At 32.4% G+C, this 24,328-nt stretch overlaps 1 protein-coding gene across 4 annotated transcripts in view; it reads left to right on the top strand.

Annotated features, from left to right (window-relative positions):
- LOC105208998 (uncharacterized protein DDB_G0283357) overlaps positions 1–24,328 on the top strand; it is a 131,501-nt gene that overhangs the window by 43,980 nt on the left and 63,193 nt on the right. Inside the window, exon 1 of one of the 4 annotated variants that reach the window (XM_054232411.1) lies at positions 10,763–10,935. The exons of the other annotated variants lie outside the window; for them this stretch is intronic. The gene's annotated coding sequence lies outside the window, so the exon portion shown is untranslated. Of the gene's footprint in view, positions 1–10,762; positions 10,936–24,328 lie in introns of those variants that run through there. 4 annotated transcript variants of the gene reach the window in all.

Genomic DNA, 24,328 nt, shown 5'->3' with positions numbered 1-24,328 from the left:
TCCAAATCTGATGATATATTATCTGATAATAATACATTTGCATAAAAACAAGTGAAATTTTATTTGCTACTTCAAATCTCATTCAAAAGCTTTCGCATGTTGGCACTTCAGTTAAATAATATTTAATTATGTACTACAATTTCACAAAGTAAGGAAAACCCACAGTAGCAAACACTATAGTCCAAATTCCCTGATAGAACACACTATACATACATACAAATGTACTTAAGTGCAAATGTTATCATTCCGGCCGAGGAGGAGGGAGGCAGCACACACTCCCACACACTGTGTATTACACAATGTGATCAAAACAAAGGCACAAAAGTAAATATCGATTCAAGATACAATTTTGTGTAATTTTTCAAAATGCTGACAAGCTGACTCAGTAAGCAAATCGTTGACGTCACAGTGGTAGCTTGTAAACACAAAAAAAAAAAGAAATGAATAGAATAAAATAAAATAAATTGATATGAGATAGTCAAAACCTTAATCAGGCATGTGTGTTTGCTACTAAGTTAAAAATATCGCCAATTTTTCGGTGAAATGCTATTTTTGGCGAAAGTGAGTTCATACGTATATAAAGTAAGTGCAAATTGCTGTGAAGAATTTTATATACGTTTTTATCAACTATCACTAAGCGGTTGATAAAGCAGCATGGGGTTTTGCTTATAACTCCACAAACAAAAAAAATTCTGTCACTTATTCTTATAATTATTTAATCTCTCTAGAATTTCGCATACAAAATCTCATGAGATAAATATATTTGTATTACGTAGTGGCAACACCATTTTTCACTTTAAATAAATTTCAATTATTTTTTAATTATATTTGATTGTTTTAGCACCGATTTGTGCGCACGTAGATACGTCTATCTTTTTCATGCGCTTATCATGTGTTGGCACTCTGCTGTCGCTCCATGTTTGGCTTTATCTACGAGTATTATTATTTTTTTGCACATCAATTCTCGATTTTTTTTTTGAAAAAAACACCTAAGTAAATATTTGCTTTAATTTTTACACTTGATGTGCGCAAGTAAATACATCATATGCATATCCACACGAATACAGGCAAATATATGTATGTGTGTTTGTCTCTTGATGTCTGTGAACTTTGCGTTTGCGAATTTACCGTATAACTTTATGTATGCAGTTATATAAAGAAGTCAATAACATATACACCGGAATTGTATACATAAAAATGGTACAACAAGATCTCGATAGTACAGATGACACGTTTTGATTCATCCCTAACTGATATCAATATACATTAGCTGTTGTTGCATTAAACAATCCAAAATCATCTGGAAAATTGAATATCCCTACCCATTAAAGCAAAAATTTGTTCACGAAAAGATTTATACTAGATTTTATTCAGATATTTCATAAGTAAGTCGTTATATTAAGAATCTTGTCTAAAACTCTCGCGCCCCAAAATTGTCCTCTTTTTGTTTACCGAACGAATGTAATCAAACATTACCTCATATGACTTTTCAACAAATACCCAAACCATAACTAAGCATAACCACAAAGAAACTTAGCCTCACTGGACTTCTCATCACATACCCAACATGACTTCAAAGGTATCATTAAAATAAAGACTACATTGTGTCGGCGTGCCTGAAATATCACACACACCTGACCTCATGTGACTTCTGAAAATCTAACTCATGTGAACCCGACAATATAAACACGGCTTTTGGCTACTTACAAAATGTAATTAAACCTTACTTCAAATAATTTCTCAACAAATACCAAACCAAAAATAAACCTAACCTCACTTTACTTCCCACTCTCACTCCCAAATTGAAATCACTCGAATTCTCAGAAATAAACCTGATCTCCCTTGGCCTCTCACAAGATCTCCCGAACGAAATATAAACAAATCTGACCACTTTTCACTTCTTATTATATACCCAACATGATTCCTATTATATAACCAACATTACTCTAAAAAATATAAACAAATCTGACCTCATTGGACCTGTCAACCACATGATACGTTTAAATGTAAACAAACCCTTATCAAAGGTCATTGACCTCAAGGGTCAGATTTGACCTCGATCAATACGTAAACAAAACGCTGTCAAAGGTCATTGGCCTCGGTCATAAGGTAAACAAACCGCTGTCAAAGGTCATTGACCTCAACTCAAAATGTAAACAAACATCAGCCAAGGGTCATTGACCTCGATCAAAAGGTAAACAAACTCCTGCCAAAGGTTATTGACCTCGTCCAGAAGGTAAACAAACCCCGGCCAAAGGTCATTGATCTGGGACAAAAGGTAAACAAACCTCTGCCAAAGGTCATTGACCTCAGTTTCTGGTCAGGTCAGGTTTGTTTACATTTTTTGGGTCACGTGACGTCAGGTTTGTTTACAGCTTGACGTGTCAGGAGGGACATTTTGAGAAAAAAAATTAAGTCAAGTTTGTCACGTAAAGCCAGGTTTGTACACTTTTTGTCACATGAGTCACATTAACAGTGATGGCGTGAGGCCAAACTTATTAACATTTTAGGCAGACACTTGAAGTCAAGCTTGTATATACTGTTAGGAATCAAATAAGCAAGGAGTCTGAAAGGGATTTTTTATTTATTTGTAAGATCCCCTGGCGTTAAATTAGAGGTCTTGCAACGACAGTAGTAAAGTAAGGAAAAGTTCATTTGAATGTTGAAGAGTGAATGAGGGCAAGAGAGTAAGAATTAGGGAGTCTTATTAACATTTAGTATATACAAATTTCAGATTTATTATTCGGGTTACGGCAGGGTTAGAACTGATTGCATTTATTTCGGTTTTTGAACTAATTGTAAAAGTTATTGAAAGTTATACAATCATGAGCCTCCAGTGCACTCATATTCTAGTTCTCCTATGTTTGAAGATAGCTCAAATGCAATAAAAAATTTTAATTTGTATCTAATTTTAGCCAGAGAAAGTGTTTTTGATATAAATAATCGCTTTTTTGACGATGAATAACATTCTTTAAGGTAGACAGTATTGTACAAGTGCTTATAGATAAATATTAGAAAATTAGATTACTAATAATAAATATTATCTAATAATAACAATTGAAGTTGTGAATTTCATACAAATGCATTGAGAATTGCTGCAAGTGGGTACTTTATCTTTGATTAAAAATGTAGTTTGGATTCTTTTATTTTTGAAGTGAAATGGGGAAGTACGTAGTACCTGCTCTCCACTATTTGTAATTATTAAAACAAGTTGAAACTAGTTTCCATACTATATGTTGAGATAGCACCCTTATCTTATTTAAATCGGAGGTTTCGTTAGTAATTCCTACGAAGGAAGTTCTAACAACTTTTTGAAGGGTAGCATGACAGAATGTAGTTAAAAGGGAAAATATAAGAGAAATACAAATATACATATATTCTTTCTACAGCTCATGAACGTGTGACTCTACGACCTTTGACATTTTCATGGCTAATAGTTTTCTCTCATACCGTGAATTTGACAGTAGCTCCTATATCAATGTATGGAAAGAAAATGTTGACATGTTGATCCTTAATACTAAAGTATTTATGCATTAAAAGCTCGTTTAAATAATTCCTCAAAATGCTATCGATTAATCAAAACTGTCTGTCAATAAGTCATTATAAGTCGGTAGACCAACACGAAAAAGTAAGCAATAGCCCATTGATATGGTTGGTATTAACTTCCTTCCTTTCCAAAGTTAATGCGCTTTGAAAATTGAAATTGCCGAACAAATGATTGTGCAGTATTGTAACCAAGCGTTGGACAATAATATCATACATTGGAATTTAAATGTCATGGTTAAATATTTACGCATGTAAGAACTCAGTAGAATGTGGAAACAGCCCCTTTGTGGCGCTTTAGCTGATAAGAAATCAAACGTCGATATGCTATATATAAAGGTTGCTTGATAAATCAGGAAAAATTTGTTCCAAGTACCCTTGAATACTAGACTGATAGGTTAAGTTAGGTTCGCATCGATTATTAGAAGTTCTGTCGCCCTTGGAGCTTTATGTGACTTTGTTATGCCACTAAGAGACATCAAAGAGAGACTTTATTGTAAAATGTAGAGACCTATTGAAATAGTATAAAATAGCAGTTTGATTAAATTAAGAATCCGAGTTCTATACTGCTTATGCAATAGTCGTGAGACCCTCCGCCCTTGAACTAAACCCAATTTTCTAAAAAGTATTAAAATATTTAATGAAAGCTCGTCTAAAAGCTCAAAGTAAGATATATTTTTAAATTAAATTGTAAAATATGTCTTTACCTCTGAAAACCACGTTTTATCAACACGCCCTCGTACTTCAATCAATATCGACTCCTGTTAGCGCTGCTGTTGCTGCCTCTTCAACGGCTTGCCGCTATGGTGCCAACATTCGTCACACCCATATAATTTAATACAAAAAAAGATAACCACCTATTCTCTTAATTTTATCAAATATGAAAATACATACCTCTCCAACATACCTACATACGTCAAGCGATATGAATGAACTTCCAGAAATGTATTTCGTTATCGACGACATGCGAAATGTAAATACGAATATTTCTATAGTCGTTTAATCGCTCGTGTGTATGTGTGCAGGTTGAACATTTTTCTTGGAAAAGATTTCATTCAGATATTTACATTGCCAAATTGTTAAATTCAATATATTATGAATTTATAATGGCTTTTGGGTGGGGGATTTTTTCATCTTATGAGATAATTTAATATTATGCAACTTCAGATTATTTGCAATAGTAAATTTTAAATATGTTCGAAATATAGTGTATCGATATTCACAAATGTCTGTCTCTATGTAGTATAATTTCATCTGATCTTTTTTTGCTTAGGAATGAGAAGACATCAGCTACGAACTAATTCGATGCCTCTAGCATTGAAGGTGCTAGTTATTTCTACGAAACGAATGCAGATTCTGTTAGGTTGTTGTGAAGTCATAAAAAGGATCACAGACAGATTTTCGTTTGGTTTCAATTTTTATATTCTATTTTTTCGGGATCATATTTATATGTATATGAAATGAATCGAAAAAAAATCTTGTAAATTTAGTGCAATTAGTAATTTTTTTTTTGCTGTTTTCAATTTAGAGTATATCGATATTTGTAAAATAGGTCTGAAATATAACTTCGGATATTTTTAGCTTACTTCGAAAAAAATCATTATAATTTGTCTCATTCTATTTTGTAAGTGGATGTATCTATCGTGTGCCAGTTTTGCTACAGGCCTAATACAAATTCCTATAAGTGTACATAAATATGTGACTGTATTAATTTCATGTATGCCTGAAAGTATGCAACATTTTTTATCTTTACATATATTGCACACTTTTCTATATGTAATTTGAATTTGAATCGTTAAACAGTTTAAAGTCTCAGTGGCAGTTAATTTGCATAAAGGAAAGCTTTTACTCAAGTTTGCCTTAAAGCTTTAAGCTTCCAGTTTTGAATGATTTAACGGAAAATTGTACATGTACTTGTGTTTTGCTAAATTTATGCCCTCTTATTCTTGAGCTTGACGGTACGGGTGGTTCAATATGGTTTCGGAAAACATATACATATATCATAAACATATTATTTTCAAAATTCCTGCCTAAATTTTAAAAGTAAATTATAGTATGATCTCAAAGTTATTAGTCTGCATAAGAAGAGTTAAAGGAAGAACATTATTCAGGTTTGAAGGTAATTACGAACCTGATAAATTATATCACGTCCAAACTTAAGCCCAATCATTCTAATGGTAAAATTCCGAAGAATGTGGAGATTTGCTTTGCGAATTGAAAGTAGCATTGGTGTATAGCTGCAGGGATTACTTTAAAGAGGACAATATTAATTTTACTGATATTTTTAAAAAAGGGATGATTGTTCATTAACTTTTTAAATAGACACTTTGCACTTAGGAATAAAATAATAAAAGAAAATATGTGAATTTTGGGATGAATTATCCAAAATAACTAAATATTATTATAACAAGAAAAAACGTTAACTTCGGCTGTACCGAAGCTAAATACCCTTCGCAGGTGCATTTATTTTAGTAACTATGTGTTTAAGCAAATCTAAAGAGCCCTTGGAAAAAAAGTAAGTAAAAAACAAGCCCTTTATTCCGATTGTTCAGTTTGTATGGTAGCTATATGCTATAGTGAAGCGATCTGAACAATTTTTTCGGATATTAAATTATTTCTATGAGCAATAACTCACATCAAATTTCGTGAAGATATGTAGTAAAATGCGGAAGTTTTCCATACAAGCCCTTGATTCCGATCGTTCAGTTTATATGGCAGCTATATGATATAGTGGTCCGATATCGGCAGTTCCGATAAATGAGCTTGAAGAGAAAATAACAACTGCAAAATTTCAAAACGATATCTTAAAAACTGGAGGACTAGTTCGTATATAAACAGACAGACAGATAGACAGACGGACATGGCTACATCGACTCAGTTCAACCTGCTGATTATTTATATATATACTTTATAGGGCCTCCGACGCTTCCTTCTGGGTGTTACAAACTTCGTGACAAACTTAATATACCCTGTTCAGGGTATAAAAACTGAATTTTTACTACTGTACTTAACTACTATGACCCACCCTAATGCATATTGCATAAATTCATTGTATTTCACTTATGCACTTACTTACATTCACATAGTATCTACGCACTTAGTATCTACCCCTCTGTCGGTACCTACCCCTAATTACATTCTAGTCAACTAAAAATCAGGAAGCAATACGTCTCTTATCTCTACACATCGTCGTGTCAATTAAATTTCATGGTGCGCCACATTTATTAACCATTTTACAAAACCATAAACAACACGTACAACAACAGCAACGCCACAGTAACGAAGCAGTAGTAAATATTTACCAAAGAATATTTCTGGTATGTTTGTATTTGTAACTCAAGTCTCAGTTACATACCTTTAAGACGCCAAATTGGGTTTGCCTTATCTGTTTTCTTAATTAAAAAAGATTACAAAAAATATCAATTTCCCATAAATTTATGATCTTTCGCTGCTAGCCAATATTACTTCTTACTCAAACAATTTTCTTATCGCTTAAACTAATAAATAGTGTTTGCTTTTCATAGAAGGTAGTGCTAGGCGACAATGATTTTCTTCGGGGAAAGGAAATTTATATTTTAAATTAGTTTGTTTTAGTCATAAAGGTTATGATATGGACATTCGAAAATACCAATGAGTAAATAATGTTATAGGAAATAATTTAATGATATGTGGTGGTATTTGAAAAACAATTTAATATTTTTTTAATCAAAGAGTTCTCATAAACTTTATTCGATACCCAAATGTTCGAATTTAATAAATTTATGTTTAAATATTTCATTTATTCTTTTAATTAAAAAATTCAGATAGGTGGTAATCCTTATGTGCATATTTTTTTGACTCAACCCTCTTTATACTATATTCGTTTCATAGCTATGCTGTAATAATTATTTTTTCTTATAAATTTTATAAACTATTTTTTACGCAGTTGGCAACTCTTATAAAAAAGGGTTTTGATCTATTTTTCCGTCATATGAATTTTAAAAATTTGGATATCGGAAGTTTATTTTCCGTTTTCAATTTCGGGAAAGATTGTAATTTTATATTTATTTCTTTTATTAATTAAAACCAATAAAAACAAGTAAGGAAAGGCTAAGTTCGGGTGCAACCGAACATTTTATACTTTTATATTTTTATTAAGAAAACACACAATTTGACCCATATTTTCGGCATAAATATATTTCACATATTAACCGATTTATAAGCTATTAAGCTTATCGTATTTTTTAAAATCCTATAATTATGTATATTCATATATAAGGGAAGTTATGACCCGATTTTAACCTTTTTTGGTATTAGAAGAAAAAAATTCCTCTGAATTCAATTAAGATACCTGAGAGATTTACCGAAATTTTCAGTGAAAAGTTACCATGGGGCACTGAGTTCTTCATATTCGATATCCGGGGATTGAAAAGTTACAGTCCGATTTCGACAAATGTTTCACAAGTGATGCCACAGTATTTGTGTAAAGTTTTATTTTGCTATGTTCATTGGTTCCTTATGTATATATTATAAAGTGAAGGAATAAGATGGAATTGAGTTATAAGGAAGGTAGTCGTGGATGTGAACTGATTTCGCCCATTTCGGCCAGTCAAGAAAGTATTATATACCGAATTTCATTGAAATCTGTCGAGTAGATCCTGAGATATGGTTTTTGACCCATAAGTGGGCGAGGCCACGCCCATTTTCCATTTTGTAAAAAAATCTCAGTGCAGCAGAAGGATCTGCTATTATTTCTGAGTTAACCCACTTTTAGTAATTGTCAACCTAACCTATGTATGGGAGGTGGGCGTGGTTATTATCCGATTTCAACTATTTTCATGGTGTGTGGTGGGGTACTTAAGAGAACCGACTGCAGAAAGTTTGGCTTATATAGCTTTATTGGTTTGTGAGTTATATACAAAAAACTTATTTGGGGGCGGGGTCACGCCCACTTTTCAAAAACAATTACATCCAAATGTGTACCTTCCTAATGTGATCCTATGTTCCAACGTTTATTTTCATAACTTTATTTATGGCTTAGTTATGGCACTTTATGTGTTTTCGGTTTTCGCCATTTTGTGGGCGTGGCAATGGTCAAATTTTGCCCATTTTCGAAAGCAACCTCCTCAGGGTGCCAAGGAATACGTGTTCCAAGTTTCGTTAAGATATCTCAATTTTTACTCAAGTTATCCGTTGCACGGACAGACGAACGGACGGACGGACAGACAGACATTCGGATTTTGACTCGTCTCGTCACCCTAATCATTTTGATATATATAACCCTATATCTAACTCGTTTAGTTTTATGACTTACAAACAACCGTTATGTGAACAAAACTATAATACTCTCTTAGCAACTTTTGTTGCGAAAGTATAAATATCGACAAGTGGCAACCCTGTCAACTGTAAACTTATTTATTTAAATTCAAATACAGTTTATATTTTGCATTTTTTATTTATGATATTTTTATTTCAAGAATCTATGACTTATAAAGTATATTACATTAAAATTTGTAAACAGGTGGCATCTCTACTTAAACTTTTTTCAACTATAAAGTTTCTTTAACTTCTTCAGTTGGTAGCGTTCCTTTATTTATATTTCTTGTTTCAAAAATACTTTTAAACTCAAAAACTCAAATAGGTGGCATCTCTAACCTCTAATTTTTTTTTAACCAACCTAGTATTCCACCGAATAATCCATACAAATAATTGAAATTAGTTAAACTTTCATTCTAGCTATAGATACTGTAATTGTGACGGAATTTTGTTGCGTTACACAATTTCGTTACAGTTGAACGACTTTATTTTCATATTTCAAAAAAAAAAAACTTAAAATAAAAATGTTGAATAAAAAGTAAAAGTAAAAGTAAAATAAAATCTTTACGATTTCCTTAACATACATACATATATAAATCTGTGTTTACAACTCCCTCTCAGCTGATTTCATTCATTAATTTTCATAATTCACTCCAATAAGATTGGCTCAAAGAGAAGCTCAGTGTAAACTTCACACTCTCAGTTCGCTTGACTCAACTTCTGTGCTAATGGCGAGGTGAGCTTCATTTAAGCGCGTCTTAGAAGCGGAGCTTTTGCCGCTGCGATCAACTGTTGTTGTTGCCATTCTTTCACTACACTCCAAATCAACTCCACTTCGTGGCCGTCCAATGCTGTTGTAGTTCAGAGTCAATGTTTGAGTTGGCGCGGTTGAATTCGTTTCGCAGCTTTGTTACAACGCCAGTCAGTTGTTGGCGATCACCGAGGACAGAAGTTGTTGGGTACGCGTCGCGTGAACGAAACGAATCAGAGACAAATATGTAGAAGTGCTGTGAAGAGCGTTGCGTTAAAAATAGTAAACGACAAAGTGAACGTTGTGTTTGAATTTGAGTAACGAAAATTCTTGTGCGTAGCAAGATTGCGGCAAAAAAAGGATGAAAATGATTACACACACGCGTGACTATGTGAACAGAATGAAATAAAGTGAAATAGAATTTGAATGTGATGAAATTGAAATTAAAGTGAACAGTAATCGAAGGATTTGGACAAATTTGAAAAAAAAACTCAATAAAAAGACAGACTTAAGATGGACTTATTAAAAACATGCACGTAAAGTATGTAAAGCGAGAAACTGTAATTTTAAAGTAGTGAACGATTTGCGCAAAAACTGATTTTATGAATTGAAATCGAAACATTTGTTAGAAAAAGTGTGAATGCTCGTAAAAACTACAGTTTAAAGAATAAAATTTCGAATATAGAATAGAACGATACTATTGAAAATATATTTAATGTAAAAGAACTGAAACTGTTAAGTGATAAAAACTAACTAAAAACGAATTGAACTTATACAATTTATTCGAAAACGATGAAACGATTTATAAATTATTAATATTAAAATGAGAAACAACTTCTATATTTTTTTAAGTAAAAATATTTACTGAAGTCAAAATAGGATTGGAAAACTATGCAAATCTTTGAAAAATCTCTAATTAATAAATAAAATTATAAAAAATTGGAGATAGTTGATTTAAAAAAAAATTAACAATAACAAAACCAAATACTCAACTAATAGTTGATATTAAAAGGGAAAAAATATATAAAAATTATTTATTATAATTTTATTTGACATTTTATTTAAGACTAAAAAAAACAACAATTTTCGAACAAAATAAATATCTGCTTATACAACAAAAATATTTGAAAAATTAATTTTAACATAACCACTAAATAAAGTGTGAAAATTTTGATCAAAAGTTTTTCAAAAACTGTTTCGAAACCTAAAAACCAAAACTGAATTAACTGAAGAATAATAAACAAATAAATAATAAATTTTTTTTATAAAAAAGTGTGAAAAAATATTAATTATAATAAAATAAATAAATAAAGTGCTATCGGAACTGAGAGACATATTTTGAATGGGTAAGCCCTCGATAGATAACTTTCCGATCATATACTTGAAAATAAAGTTGAACGTTCATAACTCGAAAGTCTCTTACTCGAAGTTTTTCATAACTTGAACTCTTGAATTGGCAATAGAAGTCAAAATCCCTTACAAATTACCTTCATAAATCGGAAGCCTCTCTAACTCGCAGTTTTTTTGAGGATTATGTTGATTTGAGTTCAAATGTAATTATTTTCTGTTCTCCTACGTACTCTTAAAGCATTAATTAAAATTATATTTATATTTTGTAATATAAGAAATAATAATAAACATTGTTTTTAGTAGGTACTTTTCACTTCTCTCAAAGGTCAACTAAGTTAAAAGGGCCTGTAGCTGGTTCTAAATCGCCAACAAAGTCTTCCAGAGCCTAATTTGAGGTTTAAGCACAAAATATTATTAAAGTGAGTTTCGTGTGACATAACCTTAGTCTTGACCATTCATAACCATTGTCTTGAGCGAGAGAGCACTTTGTCTCCACTGTAACTTATACAAGACTTTTTGGAACTTAATAAATCTTTGGTCTCTCTTCTTCTTTAATTAATCATTTAGTACTAGTTCGTAAAGAAATCATTTAGTTGTACGATGCTCATGAAGATCAGATATTCTGTTATATATTTAGACTTTTGTTTCTTAGTTTAGATAGATATTTATGCTTCGGTAAAGAAATCAGAGAATTACTTCAGACTTTTATTTTGATCAATAAAAAATATATAGAACTTTTCTAGATAACTCTTGGTGAGTCAATCATTGTTTTTCTTTTTTATTTCTCATAGTTTGTTTCTCATTTTATTAGGTTTTCTCTCACATCACTTTCATTTATTGTGAGTTGAAGAACAACAAATTCACTTAAGAAATATATTTGAATTGTGTCAGTTCTTCAAAAATTCCAAATTGAAGTACATTCCTGTGTGTATAAATATTTGTAAAAACAATTGCTAATAAGCAATAATTGTCAATGAATGGTCTACCTGCAGTCAAGCACCAAAAACTGATTTGATACTCCGCCAACCAGTAATCCTTTGTCGTAAGTCAGCTGTGACGAACCAATACATACTTACATACATATATGTACATACAGACAGACCCACCACAATACTTATAATCAAGTGTTGGTACCTGTATTTTAGAAATCTTGCAGCTCAAGCTAAGATCGAAAGGCTGGCGTGCAAATGTGTATGCTTGTTGGTTGTGTACACACCTGTATATGGACCCTATAGGGAATATTTCGTGTTAATGAATATTTTAAAAACTAATTCTAATTCCTATTCTTCAAGTGTTTGTTTTGAAAGGAATTTGTGGATATATTAAGAATTAATTCGTGAATATTTTAATAAAAGAAGAATCATTTTTAAAATAGTATGTTTGGATATCTACCGTTATTTTATATTTTAAAGTATTACATTGATTTATTCTTCTTAAGATTTTTCTAAATCGAATTTTCCTTGATAGGTGGAGCTTTTTGAGATTTCAATATGGGATCTAAATTTCTTAAAATATTTTTCGGAGAAAAAAGTTACACAAAAACTATTGAAAAGTTCGGACGATATCGATCATATGTTTCTTTGAGGAGACAAACTTTTAATAAAAAAATGTTGAATCACATTTGTTTTTGTAAACAGTCTTACGTCTCTTCTTTCATAACGTCACGAATCATGGTTTTCTAATTTTCCTATCAAACGCCCTCCAACTAGAATCAATCCGAGTAATCTCCATTTCCAACATACTCAAACATAAACCCTTGGATGCTTAGTTTGTATGAAAAAAAAAAACTTTTTGAAAAATTTCCTACTAGGTACTTTTCGAAATATACACACGTTTCCAACATTTATCGAATGCGCCTGCTTTCCTTGCGTTGCTTTTGTTGTTCTCTGCACACAGCACATTTGCTGGGTTCTTGTTTTATCGGAGTGCTTGTCGTGTTGTATCGCGTTGTTGTTATTGTTGTTTGTTTTTTATTTTGTTGTAATTTTTTTCGATGCTCTGTCGATATATACGTTCATTCTTCATTGATTTTTTATTATTTGTAGATTTTTCTAAAGCGACCACATTGATGCGGTTCATTTGACAGTGTGTTGTTGTCGCCGGCACGTCGCTTTCGCATAGGCAACAACAACAGCAAAGTACTACTTACTTGTATACTGTTGTTACTTTTGTTGTAACACACATACATATAAAAAAATATTTTTTTCTGCTTTTTTTTTTAAATTTTGTGTGCGGTTGGCAAGGCGATCCATCGCCTGCGGGAGTCACACACCAGTAACCCGAAGAAAAAAGCAACAAGTGCTTAAGCAATTCGAAAGCACCTCCGCCAATGCTGGTTTATGGTGATTATTAAAGAACAAAAACTACAAGAAAATAATAATAATAAAGTAAAACAAAAGATACTGTAATAAATAAATCAAAATAAAAAGTTTTTGTAAGCAAAGTGTTGAATGAATGTGGTAAAAAATATACATACACACGCATACATACATATATAGATGGCAAAACAAAAGTGAGCGCAAAATTTTGTCAAAATGTTATTTTGAATTTCGCCAAAGCTAATATCAAGTGGCATAGCAGAAAAAATGGCAAAATTGCAGGTGTATGTATGTGTGTGCGGTATGTTAAGTGCTAACCCACTACTTTTGCTTTTGCTCTGCAAAACCATCACATCATGCGTCTGTCTGTGTATTAGCACGGTACTTTCGTGTTAAAGTGCTTGTGCCCGCCTTGCCATTTGACTGTTCGACCAAAAGGTACAAGTTCTTTAAATCATAATGACTCATCTAGCTTCATTCAAACACATTTACATACAGACAAATTTTGTTTTTGTTGTTTATTACCTCTTCACGGTTTGGCAACATTTCACCGCCTTAGGCTAAGTCCAGGCCAAGTCTCTTTTGCGTTTTGCAATTTCTAAACCAATTCTTATACTAAAAAGAGTAAGAGAATAAATAAATCAAATAAATTGTATAGGCAGATGCGCATGTTATTTGCATGAAATTGAGATTTACAGTTAGCTGATTTATAGATTTGTAGAGGGTAATGAATATTCAAGTGTATAATTTGATTCAAAATATGCCTAAGTGACCTACTTTTGACTGGCAGCGCTGACGTAATTTAATTTTAGAATCTATTATAAGGGTTTCGTAGTTAGATTGCCTTAATTTACTGGAAGATTCTTCATATACTCATATTTCAACTTTTTTAAATTTTTTAAATTTTTTGCTATTTATTTCATTAGTATTTAAATATGATTTCTGGTAGATCTGCTTTTAAAGATAATCATAGTATTGTATTACATTGTAATGGTAAAAATTCTTACTCCATATTCAAGCAATTACAGCCAACTTATCTCTAATTATGAACACATTTGTTGACAATTATATAAATATAGTTGTCATAATTTTTCAGCTTTCAACTTTCAACTTTATAAATTCATTAATCCTAAGAATTGTTCATATTGTCTTGATTACCAACCCTCGATAATCGAACAATATACATTAATTTTCTCATGTCAAATGTTGCCAATCTTCAGAGAGGTTTTAGTCTCGATATTTCTCGCTCTTCCACTGAAAGAAACTTATCCTATGAAAGTGATTTAAAATAATTCAAAAAATATCTCAGAGTTATTTAAGTGTCAAGTAATGAACCGATTTTTTAATTAGGCTAGGCTCCTTACGCAAATTTTAGTCTTTCAGTGTAACATGTTTCAAAGAGGGATCTACTATGTAACATTTACATAAAGACTTATAATAGAAATAAGATCTCCAACATATTACTTATAGAACGATGAGTGATCGAACACAAAAAATAGAACAGCCTCGTTTTTGAATTTGTCCAATGGATGATGGGAAACATCTACTTAAGTAAATGCTGTAATCTGAACCCTTCCATATTTTTATTGATTCATCATTTTTTTCTCGGGCTAAGACTTGTGGAATTATTCTACAAGAGAACAAAAGGGTGTGAAAATTCAATTTTTTTTGTTTTTTCGAAGACTACCCTAAACTATTTCGAATGTAAAGGATACAAATCATTCAACGAAATATTGTTCGAAAATAAGAAAAAGGTGAGCAGTCCCAGTCTCTCTGATCTATTCAACGATTTAGGGGTTATATGGTTTTTGTAGGGTAAAAGAGGTTTATTTTCAATTTTTTTTCTATATAAAAAATTATTTATTTAATTCAAATTCTGTCTTATAGATACATATCTAAAGAATAATTTCTGAAATTTTCAAACAAAAAATTAAAACTCCTCCATTGTGACGTCATTCCCGGTGACCCCTCGGAAAAAAGGTGCGTCCGCGTTGTCAGCAAAACTCCTGACATGATCATCTAAACTGAAAGAACCGAAATAAGTGTTTTAGTTAAGACCATAAAGTCGTGACTTTTGGGAGACATTTTTCCAAAAAAAAAAATAAAAATGTCGATCAAATGAATCCTTCGTTCAAACACCAGTAAATTTTATCTCGAACACCTTTGCAAAATTGCATCAAGATTGATTGGATATTTTTCGATAACATTTCACAACCGACTTTGAAAACAAGGTTCCGAGAAAAACGGGTTTAAAGTTTTGAGCGCACACCTTCCAAAGGCTGTATCTCCGAAACTATTTTTTAGAAAATTTAGGATAATATTCTTGAGATGTTGTAGAACATAATAAGCAAAAAATAAAAATCGGTAATGTTTACAAATATGGCCATATCAGATGGTTCATTGAATAAAGTTACGATCTTATAATACTGTCATTTAGAACGCCTACTAGATCTATCTTAGATTCGGTGGAGAGTAGCGTGTGGATAAACCTATTATTGGAGTAGGATGGAAGAATTATTTTATGAGATATATCCTAGGATCAAAAGTTAGAAGATAAGTGTGTGAAAATTCACTTTCATATATTCTAACCCCCGATCAATTATCAGATCGTTTCAACGATTTTTTTTGGAAGACTACTGAAAACGATTTCGAATCTATGTTAAAGTATAAAAATCATTCATCCAACTGTTATTCAAAATCAAGAAAGAGGTGAGCAGCCTCAGTCTCTCTGATCTAGCCACTGCATAAAGGACTTTACGCACTATATTTTCTACTCTCGCATTCTTAAAAATTCCTCTAAAGTAAACTTCGAACAAAGTAGTTAACAATTATTAGTTAAATAGAAAGAAACACACACACAGCAAACAATTAGCGGTTTCCCCATCATTAAAACTCTTAAGTGGCGAATTTTTAAAGTAAACTCTGTATTTGGCCTAGTCATTGATTCGGCAAATCAAATATTTATTCACTCGCCACTTACGCTTGCACAGGTTGATATCCACTTGTATGTATGTGTGTGTGTTGCTCACATGCATTTATTCATTCGAGAAATCTCGTTTGCCTTTACCTATTTATTCGCCAATATTTAGCTTGCAACAAAGCAACACATTTGTTGCATGCCACAAGTGCATGCCACGCGCAACAAGTTGCTCAAACTGGCTTTTGTTATTATTCTCAATTCATTGTTGTTGTTGTGGTTTTATTATACGCTTGATTTTATTTCTTTTATTTTGCATGTGTGGTGTGTGTGTGTGTGTGTGCACTGTCTCATTTGTGCCACTTTTCATTTTTACTCCTCACAAGAATGTGACAATATTTTGCAGTTCTTTTTTTCTTTATTTTTCCAATTCAAGTGACACTTGCTGCATTGAATGCATAAAATTAAATATTGCTACAATGAAAAATTCTAAAAAATACTAATATTAGCAATTTATGTATGCACATACATATTTAAGTGCAATTTGCTTGGCTCCAAAATGTATGCTTCGATTTATTAATGAATGTTAATTTATTTTGAAAAGAGCGAAGAGAACTATTGAGCACCGATTATATAATTTCCTTTTTTTTAATTAATAATTTTCTTATTGAAAAACGCTTACAGCATTAGTACTTTATATAATATTTTTTTTTTTTAATTTTGCTATAGTGGCGCCATTAGGTGCTGAGGCCCAATACAAAATATGGTATTTTGAAACCACTTTGGATGAGTATATCTATATATAATATATAAGAGAAAAGATAATTAAGTCGGAATGAAAAAAGTATGACTGAGCTTAAGTATCTTCAACTATATACGGCAACAATTTTTATGATCATTTATTATCAATTATTATGTCTTCTTGTCATTCTAATTCGTATTTTTTTTAATGATATTCTTAACTTATACGAGTATTATAATTCGTCCCTTTTTAAATTTAGTTTACCTATCCAATTCACCCTCCCTCTTTTCAGTTACAATCGGTGGCTTTCGCTTTCGAATTCCAGTGACATCAGAGCTGTACATATCTTTAATTATGTTCTTTTTAATCGACCTCAGAACTGAAAAATATTTATGAAAAAATGTCTGAAATCTGAGATCTGTCTTCTAAAAAAAATATTTCTTTAAAAATATAATTTTGACTGCAAATTTATAATTAGGTTAAATTCCCATTTTAGGATGGCTATGGTTTCGATCAGTTTATTGACTCTTAGCCCTCGGACTGCTAGTCTCATTTCAATGTGAACTGAGTAGTTAGAAGGACATTAGTAGGTCACTAGGTCGTTAAAATATACTAATTTATGTATACAAGACATAATCTTATTGTCTTACTACTGCTATTTAGAACGCCTGCTAGTACAAAGGACTCGTTGGAAATGGATTTGTTGAGTTTTCTATTTCCTAAATATAACAGATTTATCTTATGTTCGGTAGGCATTGGAGAGTAGCGAGTCGATCAACCTACATCAGCCGCTAAGTAAACATTTAAGTAGCTCCTTGATTTCGAGTAGTTTTTTATGGTCCCAGAGACTAAAAACAATGATATTTTCGCAATTTTTTTTAAATATATACAATTATATATTTAATTCAAACAATTTAGCATATCATAGATACATATTGAAACCATATTTTATGAAATTTTTATTTACAAATTCCAAAAACTCAACCGTTGGCACCTCATATTCCATAATGTGTCAAAAAAAAGGTCTTGCGGTGGATATCATAACTCATGATTGCTTCATCATAAAATAATACACCAAAAATATTTCGATAGTAAATGGATAATGAATGAACGAAAAAAAATTTTGAAATTTGAATTTTTGACAGAATTTTAACCAAAAAACTCACTTTTTTGGTCAAATTTTTGGATAACATAAAAAGTCCTTCGTTAATTAACTAGATAATGTTATTAAAAAGATGTGTGCATAATTTGCCTAAAATCGTTTCATAACTTTTCGGGAAATCGTGTCCACCGACTTGAAAAAATGAGTTTTGAGCTAAACGCGTCTAAGGTTTAACATTCGTACTGATGGGACCTGATGGGCGGAACTTCTGTTCTGATTTCCTAATTATCACACGGCTGAGTCATCATTAATGGAAAACGGACCTTCATATTTGCAATCCATATTCTTCATAGAACACTCCAAAGAACGCTATCAACCTCATACTTCTCCGTATACATTGTATTTTCTCAAAATGATATTATATTTCTAAATCTATAAAGACATATCTCGAATAACCATCATGAAATATCAACAAACAAAGAATAAACATAAACTTCGTTTTCAATAGTTGAGTGTGTTGAATGCATTGTTTACAAATGACAACTTTTGCTTTTATTCGGTAAATTGCTTGGCTGCAAGAACTGAAAAGTGCAAATGTTGCTGTTGCAACAATACAGCTGCCAAGCTGCCGCGTTGGCTAAACAACAATCATATTTTCTGCGGAAAATGATAGTGGAAATAATAAAACGGCGGCCGCCTACCGAGTAAAATGGAAACACTTAGAGCGGTAGCAACAACCAACAACAACAACATGGTTATAAATGTAACAGCAACAACAATGCAAAATGACCGAAAGTTAGAATTGCAAGCCGCGCAAAGCCATAGATAAACATCACATAAAACGGATGAACCGAAACTAAAGCATAAATGCTTGTATATGTACACAGAAAGCAATGGAATTGGTTGCGCATGCGCGGTCAGCAATTTCATGAGCGCGCTTTTGTTATTTTATGCTTTTTTCGTTGTAATTGTTATTGTTGTTGTTGTTACTTGAATGTAAGTTTATTTTCATTATACGCGAAAAGTGGCCATTGTGCGAGAAATCGTGCACGACTCTAATAATATGCTACATTTCAATAGCCGAAGCTGAAGTAGAAGCTGGAAGTTGCAAGCGTGGAACAGTCTTCAGAAAAGCTTTTTATTGCAGTCCAAATCTACTTTCGTGCTGCTTTCCATTTCTTCCTGCCAGAAGGAAAATTTAAGATTACATTTTTGACTGCTGAATGCCTATTAGGTCCAGCTGTACAGTTTCTGCTTAAGCAAGAATCCATAATGGCAGTCAGGAAGTGAGGCTAGACAAGCCTCTTACCAATACTTGCTGAGTTCAGCTGGTCTTCAAGTGGTTCCACCAGCGCACCAAGAACAACATCCGACTGCCGCTGCATGATAATCGCCAAGCCAAGTTTGAACACAAATGGCAACAATCATAATAGCAAATAATGGCAATAATTATAACAAAGCGCTTGGCAAATGCCTCAAATGTTCGGTGTAAAGGTGCGCGCATGCGCCAACGCAGACAATACGTGCTTGAGCTTGAGCGCGCTGCCCACCTAGGCTGTGAGTTAGACTCGCTTACTTGCTTATTAGACATTCGATAAGCGCGTAAAATATAATGGCTTTTATTCTATTTTATTTATGTTTTTCTACTCAACTGCTTCCTCTTTTTTTGTGTGAGTTTTTCCTTCTCATTTTTCCTCAACAAAAAAAAAACACATTATTTTTCCTGTACTTGCCTAAATTGCTTCGAAGCGCAGGCGTTGTTATGCTGCGTGAAGATCTCACTTTGTTGATAGCTTTATTTGGTACCTCATTGGCCTTTGCGCGCTCGCAAATTAACTTTGTGCGGCCTTAAATGGTAGCTATAAGGAATAGTTCTTTTGAAGTGGAGATTTCTAATTAAAGTTGGAAGTGATGTGGAGTTTTTGCAATATCGGTACACTGTAGTAAAACGTGGCTACATGGAGGTTACAGCGCAATTGTTCTTCACAAGCGAAGATCTAATCTTATAAAGGGTTTTCTATATGTTTAGGAGATTAATGAGATGATGAGGGCTTCTCTGATTAACGTCATTATCCCAAAATAATCATTCTGTAATATTCTTTTTGACTGCCTTAGACACCGCTTACGCGGTTATAACCGAGTCCACAACAGCGTGCCATTTATTCCTTGTTTTGTCAGTTTGGCGCCAATTGGTAATGCCAAGTGAAGCCAGGTCCTTCTCCACCTGGTCCTTCCAACGGAGTGGAGGTCTCCCTCTTCCTCGGCTTCCACCAGCGGGTATGCATTGAACACTTTCAGAGCTGGTGCGCTTTCGTCCATTCGGCCAACATGACATAAAGCAGAACGGGGATGATAAGGGACTTGTAAAGTTTGGTTTTTGTTCGTCGAGAGAGGACTTTACTTTACAATTGCCTTTAGAAGATAAATGGTTCTTCTTCTCTTGTTTCCATTTGATGTTTCTGAAAAAATACCAAGAGACGTGTTATAAAAATAACGGGATTTTTTATTTTGGGAGAGAATTTTTATTCATTCATCTACATTAATGCTGTTGACTTCAAAATAGTCCCCATTCAATATTATGCATTTCTGTTAGTGGTTCTTCCACCGCAGAAACTCTTCTCAAACACGAAATTTCAAAATTCCCGCTATTTTTTGAACATACACATTCAATAGAAGTTGCTAAAACCTTACCCAATTCATTAGATTTTCGTAACCTCATTAATTTCTTTGGCGGAGTGTGTTTGTTAGAGAGATTTCCAATTGCTCTTCAATAAAGAGCCAATGCCATGGACCATACATTCTATATACCTATCAGACATCGATAAGAATCTCACCAGAAATCATTTAATAAAGACTTGATTGTTTCACTCTATATTCGTTAGTAAGAGCTCCAGATTTATTTATGATCTTATTAGATCTTTTTCAAAATCTGAATCAAAGAATCCTGTTACCAAAAAAGATCGGAACAATATTATTGGTTTTATATTCTCGAAAAGTATAATCCAATACTTTCGTCATATAATCATAAATATATTTAGTTCTAAAGCAAAACAGCCGTACAAATCATTCGTTTGACGTGAATTTGGCAGCATTTTGAATTTAATTTATTAGATTAAGGCACAATAAGTCTTAGCACATTTCTAACATCATAACCTCACTAAACAGATTAACTGCTGTTATGTTCAACTTAACTACTAATTGATCGATGAGCTTCATTAACCAAACAAGTTTCAGAAATTATTAAATTATGAAGCAGCATAGAAGTCAACTTAGTAGGCAGACTAGTAGGCCTACAATGTACATATAAAGATGTTGTTTTGAGAAATCACTATTAATCTTAATTTATCGATTTAACTAGTTAGTGAATTCGATTTTCTGTTTTCATCTACCAATTTGGAGGCGTCTACGAAAATATGTACGAAAATTAAGCATGACGCTTTTGATGGAATTGAAAGTTGAATGTGTCAACTGTATCAAATGTCAAACGAACTTTCATTTTAAAACTGAGAGCAGAGTGAATTGATGGAGAAGCAGAGGTGTCATAAAATTAGATTTTTTATAGATTTTATTTTGTTTATATATTTAACCTAAATTGTGAATGATTTGATTAAATACATATGGCAACCCTTCCTCATAATTTTTTTATAAACTTTCTCCATCAGATAAAATTTCAAATCGCTCAAAAATTTAGAAAATCTATTCTGTGTTGCATTTTCAAAGAAATTCTTTACTATGTTGTTGAACGCTATTAGAAAAAGAGATTTATGTAATGTCATTAATAAAATGACATAAAATACAAATAAATAAATATTTTTTTTCGAATTTCTTGGTATGCAAATATATTTTCTGCGATTCTGGGTTTTCTGTTGTCATTAATAGTCTTAGTTAAATATACTCATACATATGTATGTATACCATAATAGCTTTAGATTTTTGTTGTGTAACACTGAATGCCGCCTTTTAACTTTATTTTAGCAACTTTTTGCCAAAATTGTGTGCCGGCAACTTGTTTTACAAGCCACATATTGAGAATTCCTCAACGTTTTTGGTTGTGAAAACCGTCGTTGAACAAAGTGAACGACATAAAAGCATAACAAACAAAACGTACGAATAAAAAACATATTACAAATAAATTATTTAACAAAAAATCTGGTATTTTGTCTACAGTTCCATGTTTGACAAGAACAAAGGAATTCAACTGCTAAGTTTCGTTTGCGTTGATTGCGTTTAACAAAAGCAAACAGAGCTGAGAAAAAATTGAATTTTTAGTAAATAAGATATAGGATATAGGTTGAGATTTAGTAATACAGGGTGGTTCGAAAATTAACTCAAGATTTCTTTCTCAAAATTTTATAAAACATAAGGGATGATATAGACTAATTGTTCTAAATTTGATTAAAAATTTCAAATGGTCTTGCAGCTCGATTGAAAATGTTCCAAGGGTAGATGATCTAATAATAGATAATTTCAGGTCGTCTGGCTCTAAATTACAATCACTATGTCCCTGATTCGGATTTTACCACTAGTTTGAGTAAAGAAGAGAGAATTATAGAGCCTCAAGAATAAAATACAATTATCGAAATAGTTCCAATAGTGGATGATTTATACCGCACCTTTACCATCACCAACCAGAGAAACTCTACACCAAATCTTCCGAAAATTCCATAATTTCTGCCGTGATTCACCATGAACTAGATAATTTACTTTTAGAAGCCTCTCATCGGAATTTAATTGAAAAAATTTAAAAGAGTCTAAAAAATCACTTGTTGTCTGAAATCATAAAAATCACTAACTTTGGAGGATCAATTTCTCTGCAATTCTCGATTTGACTCAAACTCAGATTTAATAATAGAATAATGTTTAGTAAATGTGACAGAGATAATTTTGACGAACACCCTATTATAAAATAAAAAACATAAAAACAATAAAAAAAAAATCATAAATTGCCACAGCAAAACACAAAACTTGTGTAAAATCAACGATAATTTACATAAACCAAAGCAACATCATTAGCGCCGATTTAAATGACTTAACAACTCAGAGGGTTTCGCATTTTCTATTCCATAATTTTTTGCTTCTTTTTCGACAGTATTTATACAGGTAGTCACGCTGTCACAACGTTTGCGGTTAGAAATATTTATGACCTAATTGACGCTAGCGAAATTTACATGTGTCTAAATTGGATAGACAGACACTTATGTGTTGTTGTTGTCATACATATATCCCCATATATAAACACAAACGTCTATTTTAATCTGAAACGCCTTCAATACTTCACATTGTAGTCTCGGTAATCACGCATCATCCATCAACTTAACACAGCTTTCAACACTTCAAGCGCAAGCAGCAGTGAGCATGCGCGCCAATTACAAGCTGTAAGTGCGCGCACGAGTGTGTGTGTGGCGACCGCCCACTTGCTGCCCCAGAAAGTTGTCAACATCGTGGCTAAGAACGTGCTTACCGCCAGTTGGAGGCCTGTAGTAGGCAGGTACTCAGAGTTTTTGTTACAACTTTCTTGGGGAAAACCCGAAAAGCCGAATTTAGGCTTCACTGACAGCTGTGTTCAAATTAAATTTGCTGAATTGCTGCCAAATTGCTAGATTGGTGTTAATTTGAATACACTAAAATATTAATATGTGTGTTATGAAAATCAAATAAGCGTAGAACAATCAAAGTGGCGTGGCGACAATAGTTTTACACAAATCAGCAGTCTACGCTCTGACTGTGTGTGGGCGAACAAGTAGAACGCTTAGACCCTAAAATACATATCTACATACAGCCACGCAAACAAATATACAAATAAATATAATTTTGATATTTAAAAAGGCGCCTAAGGCTTCTATATGAAAGAACTGTTGGCCTCTTACCAATTTGTATACCCTTCAGAAACAATTTTGAGCAGGCTGGAGTTCTTTACTATATTGAGTGATCGAGGGATCGAGATATAGTGAATTTAGAAATAAAATTTTCTAACAAATAGAGTTTACGCGGAGTTTGCCATAAGAAGTATTGTTTTGATCCGTCTTAAACACTACTTTTGTGGTGTTTGTGAAGATACAATCTAGTTTTCTTCACGCCATTTAGTTGCTCAGTTAATCTTGTATGTACATTATATGAATATAAGCTCAGAATCTCCTAAACATCGAAAGAAATTTTAAAACTTTAGAGTTCTATACAAACACGAATCCGTAAACTCGAGTTTGTGGCCTGCCTGTTCGTGTAGTAAAAGGAGTTTTAAGTTGGTCTAAAATTTTTTTCCTGCTCCATATTCCCATTCAACCAGAATTTCAAGTTGAAGAAAAGTCCAAGA

This window comes from Zeugodacus cucurbitae, chromosome 5 (assembly GCF_028554725.1).
Source record: "Zeugodacus cucurbitae isolate PBARC_wt_2022May chromosome 5, idZeuCucr1.2, whole genome shotgun sequence".
In the NCBI taxonomy this organism is placed as follows: Eukaryota; Metazoa; Arthropoda; class Insecta; order Diptera; family Tephritidae; genus Zeugodacus; species Zeugodacus cucurbitae.
This window is presented reverse-complemented; position numbering and strand designations above follow the sequence as displayed.